Raw genomic sequence first — 8,190 nt, 5'->3', positions numbered from 1 at the left:
CTTATGTGCACATACATACAGACACTCACTCAGACACTCACACGCACTCACACATATTCACTCACACAGCACTCACATATTCTCACCCATGCTCAGACACGTGCTTCCCGCACACACACACACACACACACACACACACACACACACAGACACACACACACGTGGGTAGGGATGAGGATATGTTCAGATGTGACATGTGTTTCTGAGAGGATGAATGTAGTGATGTGCGCATACCTTCATTTTTTCATTCGGTCATTTAGTCATTTACTCAACAAGGTTGTGGGGGAGCCACCATGTTCCCCAAGCACTGTGCTTGGCTAACAGTGAACCAACCGCACAGACATGGCTCCTACTCACAATCTAATGGGCTCCAGCAGGCCCTCAGGACACAGCTGGAAAGTGCCACGATGGGGAGTGTGGCATGCTATGGGAGCCAGGAGGAGGGGCGGTGGCTCAGAGAATTTCTAGAGAATGGGCTGTGCACATTAGTGGGGTGAGGATAGATGCTGGTCTGGGGAGCGTTTCAGGGATATGAGCTGTGTATCAGCAGGTTGGGCTGTGTTTTGGTGGGGATGTGGATTCGGAGGTTGTGGGGTGTGATATGTGCATGTGTATATGACAATGTGTGTGCTTGGAAAGGTGTGAGGTGTATCATTATCAGAATTATCAGAGCAAACCAGCTCTTTACTGCATGTATAATTTCCCTGTGTCCCTTAGGGTCCCTCTGTGCAGGGGAGCTGGAGTGGAACTAAACCAAATAGGGGATTTAGCAACTTGGAGGGGCTGTGGCAGAACTTCAAGTGCTGCTGATGGGTGGTGTTGGCAGGCAGGGAAAGGGCAGGGGTGTCCACCAGTGATGAAGAGAGAATGGAGGGGAGTCATGGGGAGGGGAAGGGACGTCAGTGGCTTGGGAAGGCAGGAGGCGGGCAGTGTTGGCTGGGCTGGAGGCAAGGACCAATGCTGATGCCCACCTTCAAGGAGGAAGTCTGGGGACAAGTCCAGGGACAGGCAGTTCCCTGCAATAACCTGGGGGAAGGGAAGGGATGGGAGAGGGAATGCCCAGCCCAGCTCAGTCTTGCCTGGGGTGGGGGGTTTCAGGCCTGAGGACCTGACTGCACAACCTCCCCTCTTTTACTGGCATTTCCTGCATCAAATATCTGGGAAATGGCCTGAAGGGTTAGTGGAAAGAAGTCACCTACAGCTTTGCAGTAGGAACTTGGGCAAGTTAATTCTCAGAGTGGTGTAATAATTGGGGTAATACTCTTTAGCTTGCAGGGGTAGGGCGATGATCAGTAGTAATATATAAAAAATCCAGCACAAATAACGGTGGTTTTAAAATAATATTTATTATTTTTTATATTTTTATTGATTTCAGGGAGGAAGGGAGTGGAAGGGAGAGATAGAAACATCAATGATGAGAGAGAACCACTGATCGGCTGCCCCTCTCCCCCGGCAGTTCCTACTGGGAATGATGGTGGTTTTTTGTGTTTTGTCTTTGCCATTAAAGATGTTGGATTTTCCCATAGCACTGCATCATCTACGTGCCAATCTAACTCTCGCACTCTTTAAGGTTCACACCCATCCCTCTCTGAACCCGCTGAGTCAGGCTGGTGGGGAAGCCCCTTCTCCCAGTTGGGACTGGAGAAGTGCTTCTGAGTCATAGAGCCGTTTCTCTGGCTGCCCCTTCCAGCATGTTTCTGTCCCCAGTTTCTTTTTCCTTCCCTCTTCTACTTGATTTTTCCCTGTTTAGCCAAGTAATGCATGCTGATTGCAAAAAGGAAGTGTAAAGAAGCAGGAGAAAGAATCTTTTAATCCCACCATCACCAGCAATTACACAAAGCACTAACGTTTCTGGAGTGCTGCTAAATATGAGGCTTTATTCCTGTTGCGCTGGATGCTTTATTTCATGTCATTCTCATGATAACTCTGGGAAACAGGCACCAGCGTTATTCCCACTTAACAGGAAGGAGCCGAGGCACAGAGGGCAACTTGCTCAAGATCACACAGCTAGTAAGTGGTTACAGGAAGGACATTGATTGGCTGCCTCCTGCATGCCCTCTACTGGGGATCAGGCCCACAACCTAGGTATGTGCTCTTGACCAGAATTGAACCCAGGACCCTTCAGTCCCTAGGCTGACACTCTATCCACTGAGCCAAACCAGCTAGGGCTTTCCAGTCTTTTAAGTATTCTGTTTTCTGAGGACTTTCCCCTGGCTTCCTCTGGTCCTTGCCCTACAGGACTCCCTAAGGGCAATGACTGCCATGTGTACCTCTTCCTCCAAGTTCCCTAGTACTTTATACTCCTCTCAAGACATCAACCTTAGGCTGCCTGATAGCATAATTATTATTTTTAAAAAATATATTTTATTGATTTTTTACAGAGAGGAAGGGAGAGAGATAGAGAGTTAGAAACATTGATGAGAGAGAAACATCGATCAGCTGCCTCCTGTACACCCCCTACTGGGGATGTGCCTGCAACCAAAGTACATGCCCTTGACCAGAATCGAACCTGGGACTCCTCGGTCCGCAGGCCAACGCTGTATCCACTGAGCCAAACTGGCCAGGGCCTCATAGCATAATTATTTTCAATTGAAGTATAACATATACAGTCAAATGCAATAATCTTTAGTGAAGCCCAGCCGGCATGGCTCAGTGGTTGAGCATCGACCTATGAACCAGGAGGTCACGGTTCGATTCCCAGTCAGAGCACATACCTGGGTTGCTGACTTGATCCTGGTGTGGGGGGTGCAGGAGGAGGTGGCCGATGATTCTCTGTCATTATTGATGTTTCACTCTCTCTCCCTCTCCCTTCCTCTCTGAAATCAATAAAATATATTTTTTAAAAATAAATAATAATAATCTCAAGTGAATTTTAAATGAATTTTCATATGCACACCTCTAACCAGATATAGCAGATTTCTAGCACCCTGAAAGGATCCTTTGTGCACCTTTACCCAGTACCTTCTATGCTAACTGCTATCATCCTACATTAATTTTGCTTGTTATTGAACCTTATATAATAAACTAGAGGCCCGTTGCAGGGAAATTCCTGCAAGAATAGGGCTTCCTGCAGCTGGAGTGAAGCAGAGAAGGGAGCGAAACCTGCTGAGTTGGGCTTCCCTCCCGCCTCCACTGCCCTGCTTTCTTCCTCCCCGCCTCCGCTGCCCCGCTTGCTTCTCCGAAGCTTTGCTCCCTTCTGCATCCCTTGGCTTCCTTCTACGTTGTGTTCAGTCTTCACTCCGTGCCTGCGTATGCAAATTAACCACCATCTTTGTTGGGTTAATTTGCATACTCATCTGATTGGTTGGTGGGCATAGCAGAGTGACACCATTTTGCATGTTTCTCTTTTATTAGTGTAGATCACACACTATATATTCTTTTATGTCCAACTTATTTCATGCAACATATATGTGAGATTTACCTACATTCTTGCCTATTTCGGTAGTCTATTGTTTTTCCTTGCTTTATAGTATTCCATTGTGTGAATATACCAAAATTTATTTACTTGTTCTCTTGTGGATGGACATTGAGCTGTCTGGGACTATTACAAAATCAACTGCTGTGAACATTCTTGTACATGACTTTTGTTGGACATAAGCAATCATTTTTCATGGGCATATATCCCAGAGTGGATTTACTGAGTTGTGGGATATACATAGCTTCAGTAGGTGCTGCCAGACATTAGTCCAACTTACACTCGCAGCAGTGTATGTGAGGTCTGGTGTCTCCAGTATTGCCAGTCTTTTTAATCATAGCCATTTCAGTAGACGTTATAGTTACTTCTCTATACAAGGTGGGGCAAAAGTAGGTTTGCAGTTGTTCATATGGAAAATAATACAATAATCAATCAATAATAATACAAGAATAAACTCTGTTTTGCGTACTCACGACTGTAAACTTACCCTTGCCCCATCCTATATTTCAAAATAACAGTAATTATATTTACCACCTATTGATCAGATATGGCACTAGGAACAACTCTAGAAAATAGGTATTATTATTTCCATTTTACAAGTGAGGCTCTGAGCAATGTATAAGTTGAACAGGGTGACATGGATGATAAGTAGTAGAACCAGAATACAAATGCAGAACTGTCTGACATGACACCAAAGGCCCTGTTTGCCCAAATACTTCACATTGCCTCTCTCCTGTCACTTGGTAGAGAGCAAGACCCTTGTCTTATTCCTTCTGAGATGTTCTGCAGTGCCCAAGTAAGAGCTTAATGAAAGTTGTTAAACTAAGTGAATTGATATCCATGAAGAGACTGTGCTTGGGAGCAAAGGGAAAGACTCTTCTAGCTGTTCTAAATCCCAGTGACTAACTAGATTCAGGTGGAATTTGGTAGGCTGCCCTTGGAATCAGAATTGGAATCCTGGTTCCAAGAAAGAGAGGAAGAGAGGAAAGAAGGAAGGAAGGAAGGAAGGAAGGAAGGAAGGAAGGAAGGAAGGAAGGAAGGAAGGAAAGAAGGAAGGGAGGAAGGAAGGGAGGGAGGGAGGGAGGAAAAAAAGACAGAAGGAAGGAAAGAAGGAAGAGAGGGGGGGAGGGTAGAAGGAAGAAAAAAAGGAAGGAAGAGAAAGAAAGAAAAGGAAGGAGAAAATAGGGAGGAAGGGAGGAAGGATGGTCCATTACCCCTAATTAACTTGGGCCTCAGCTTCCTCATCTGTAAAATGGAGATAATAAGGTACAACAACAGAATGAGAGGCAGTGCTTTGTCTTTTGTAAATTGTAATTTTTTTAAGTTGACAGAAAATTTTAACCATAGATATCCTCTATGGAGCTTTATAAAATACTAGAGGCCTGGTGCATGACATTTGTGCACTTGGGGGAAGGTGGTCCCTCAGTCCAGCCTGCGCCTCTCGCAGTCTGGGAGCCCTCGGGGGTGAGCCCGGCTCAGGGCTTCTAGCTGAGCGGTGCTCCTCCTGTGGGAGCACACTGACCACCAGGGGGCAGCTCCTGCATTGAGCGTCTGCCCCCTGGTGGTCAGTGCGCATCTTAACGACCGGTCATTCCTCTGTTAGGTTGATTTGCATATTAGTCTTTTATTATATAGGATATGGATTCCAAGGGCCCACCCTGGAGGCACAGACTGGCTTGATCCTAGGCATGTATATTTTAAAAGAGCTTCTCAAGGTGTCTTCAAGGCTCAGCTAAGGATGAGAACTGCTAGGATAAAGATATATTATTATCATTACCATTAAAGTATTATCATCATTGTTATTTTTGGTGGGGGGATGGGAGTTGGGAATGGGGAGATACCTTTCAGGGAAGTCTCCCGTAAAGCAAGTAGACCCACTGTAAGTGCTTAGATAAGGACGACCACCAATGTCTTCATACTCTGGCCATCTCTGACCTGGAGTCTCAGAGGCAGGTTTGTGGTGTGTGTGTGTGTGTTTTCCAAAAGGAAAGCCAATCATGTGGGAGTTCCATAGTGAGAGGGGAGGGACTGAGGGCAGGAAGAACCAGCAATCTAATTCCTGGGGGTTCAGGCCTATGGATTTAACAAGAAACAAGCAAAAGTGACCCCAGACTTGGCTCTTGGAGGAGCATGGCTGTTCTTGTCACTCTGACTTGGCCACAGCTGGGGTCTGGATTTACCACAGCATCAGCCCTGCCTGCCCCTGACTACTGAGCAGGAGAGGCCCTGGGATAGGGCCTGAGCATCCAGCAGCCAATCCTCTTCTTCCTGTTAGCCTGCCCCTACCAAGATCCTGGGCATCCCAGGATGTTGTTCATCCTGAGAGATTGGAGAGAGACAGAGCAAGGCAAAGATCACCCCCCACCCACCCACTCCTGCCCCACTGGACCACTCCCTGTCCAAGGGCAGGAGGCCAAGTTCTGGATCTCTGCCATTGTTTATACTCAGGAGAGGGACCCTGGGGATGCTGTGGGACTAAGCTAGTGCCCTGCATGTCCTGTGGTGGGAGGGAGGAGAGGTCCTGCCAAGGTGGGAGAGAAAAGAGGAAATAAAATAGAGGGCAGGATTAATGAAGTGGCTTCAAGAGCTAATAGTGCATTTACCGACATTCTCCTCCTCTGCCTCCCATCCAGGGGGAACCTGGTCACAGCCTGAGGCAGCCTGTGCAGCTCCCAGTCTGTCTCTTAGGGATCCTGGGGCTGGAGAGGGGCAGGACATCTCTCAGGTGAGGGAGACAATGCCTCTTCTCTTACACCCCAACCTCTGGAGATGAAACCCCAGATCCCAGCCACTCCTGTGAAGTACAGGCCCTTCCCCAGAGCTACCCAAGTAGGCAGTGGGAGGTGCATTAGTGGATGGTGCTTTGGGATCACCCCCAGCCCTGCCATGGGGCCACAGCCCTGGCCACCTTCCACAGTTCCTGTCAGCCTGTCCCCATCCCATTCCCTTCTTTCTCCCAGGTTTCCTCCCTAGAGGCTGACCCGGAGCTGGATTCCCAAATAAACAGTAACTAATTGGATTAGGAGCTGATAATATTGTTGACCTTTCTTAATGTCTGCTGGCTGTCTTTCCACCACACTGAGGCTTAATTGTATGGGTTTGGGGGGAGGGTAGGGGACTTCCAGGAGTGAAATGTGACCCCTGTTAACCTCAGATAAAATGGGCTCAGTGTCTTCCCAACTGCCTGTCATCCCCCATGGAGCAGGAACACACACATGCTCCCACTCTCATCAAATAATTACACAGATGATACACACATGCATAGGCATGCATGCAGAGATGCAAACACACCCAGAGGCACATATGCATCTTCACCCAATCCCACACAGGGCACACACATGACTTTGAACATAGATCATGCATGTACACAAAATCATACTAGTTGCTATACATATGATAGACAAGTGTGTATATATATATACACAAAGATACACACTTCCAAAATGCAAGTACAGAGATACATGTAGACAAATATAATTATGTCTGATGCAAATGCATAATAGATATGTTCATGAATATATATCAGTACATACATCTAAAGAAACACCAGTATGCACACATATGCTCATATATACAATGCTTAAATAAATGAGCATGCACACTACATAACACATGGGCAAACACACATATGCATACAATATATATACCTTTGCACACTCATGGACATGAGAGTCCCTGTCTCTCTCCACATAGGCAGTCTGTACCCCTAATCCCCCCTTTTTCACAATCTCTGCTGCTCCTACTTTCTGTTTGTTCCTGGGTTCCCTGGCTGTGTTTCTGTGGTCCTGAGTTTTGAGAGTCTCTTGAAGCTCTGGCCTGGCCTTTCTGAGTGTCTCCATCTCTCAGTATCTCTGGGGCCCTGACTTTACGTGGCGCTCTCTCATCCTGGGATGCTGAAGTTGAAAGGGCCTGGTTGGTAGCGTAGTGGGGAGGGCATGAAAAGAGACGAGATTAGAAGGGAAGAGTAGGAGAGGGAGGGTCAAAGATGATTGAAGGGTTGGGGGAGAGGACCAGGAAAGAGGGGAGCGGAAGGGAAGGGGAGGTGGGGCGGGGGCGGGGTGCCTGCCTGCGCACAGCAGATGTTGCTGCTCCTCGCATGGAGCTGTTAATGTAAGTGGAGTTCTGCAATGGTAATTAGGAGGGCCCTCATTACCCTGGCGGAGCCGGCTGAGAGCCGATAAAGCCGAGGGGGAGAGGGGCTGACATCAGGGTAATGGGGGAGCAGGGCCATTGAGGAGCTGGAGCCGAGCCGGGACCGCTCCGCGCGCAGCTGGAGCCCGGCGAGCAGGCCAGGGAGAGGGGGGCGCGGCCACGGCCCGCGGCCCAGAGTGGAGCCGGGGAGCGGGGTGAGAATGGCGAGTGGGGCCTTCGTATCGTATCGCGGGCCACAGGGCCAGGGCGGGCGAAGTGTGAAGGCTGATTGTCTACAAGAGGAGGCTTCCAGGCTGGTGTGCCCGCCTCCGGTGCAGCCGTGGGTGGGGACATCCACCAAGGCCGCTGCGCCCACATTCAGAGACCTCTGGTGGCCTGACAGAGGTGGGGCCGGAGGATGGGGACTGGAAAGAACCCCTCTCCTCTAGTGTCCCCTTCCCTCGGGGCCTGGGCATCCAGGACGCTCACCCAGAGCAGTCAAGACCATGGACGGTGGAATTGCCTAGCCAGGGCAAAAGTTAATGTCCAGAAGGAAAGCTCCAGAATGTCAGGTCGCAGACTCTGGGGGAGACCAGCGTTCATGGGTGGAAGTATAAGCCCCAACTCTTGCCTCCTTGGGTTGG

This window comes from Myotis davidii, unplaced genomic scaffold (genome assembly GCF_000327345.1).
Source record: "Myotis davidii unplaced genomic scaffold, ASM32734v1 scaffold332, whole genome shotgun sequence".
In the NCBI taxonomy this organism is placed as follows: domain Eukaryota; kingdom Metazoa; phylum Chordata; class Mammalia; order Chiroptera; family Vespertilionidae; genus Myotis; species Myotis davidii.
Note: the sequence above shows the minus strand (reverse complement) of the source record.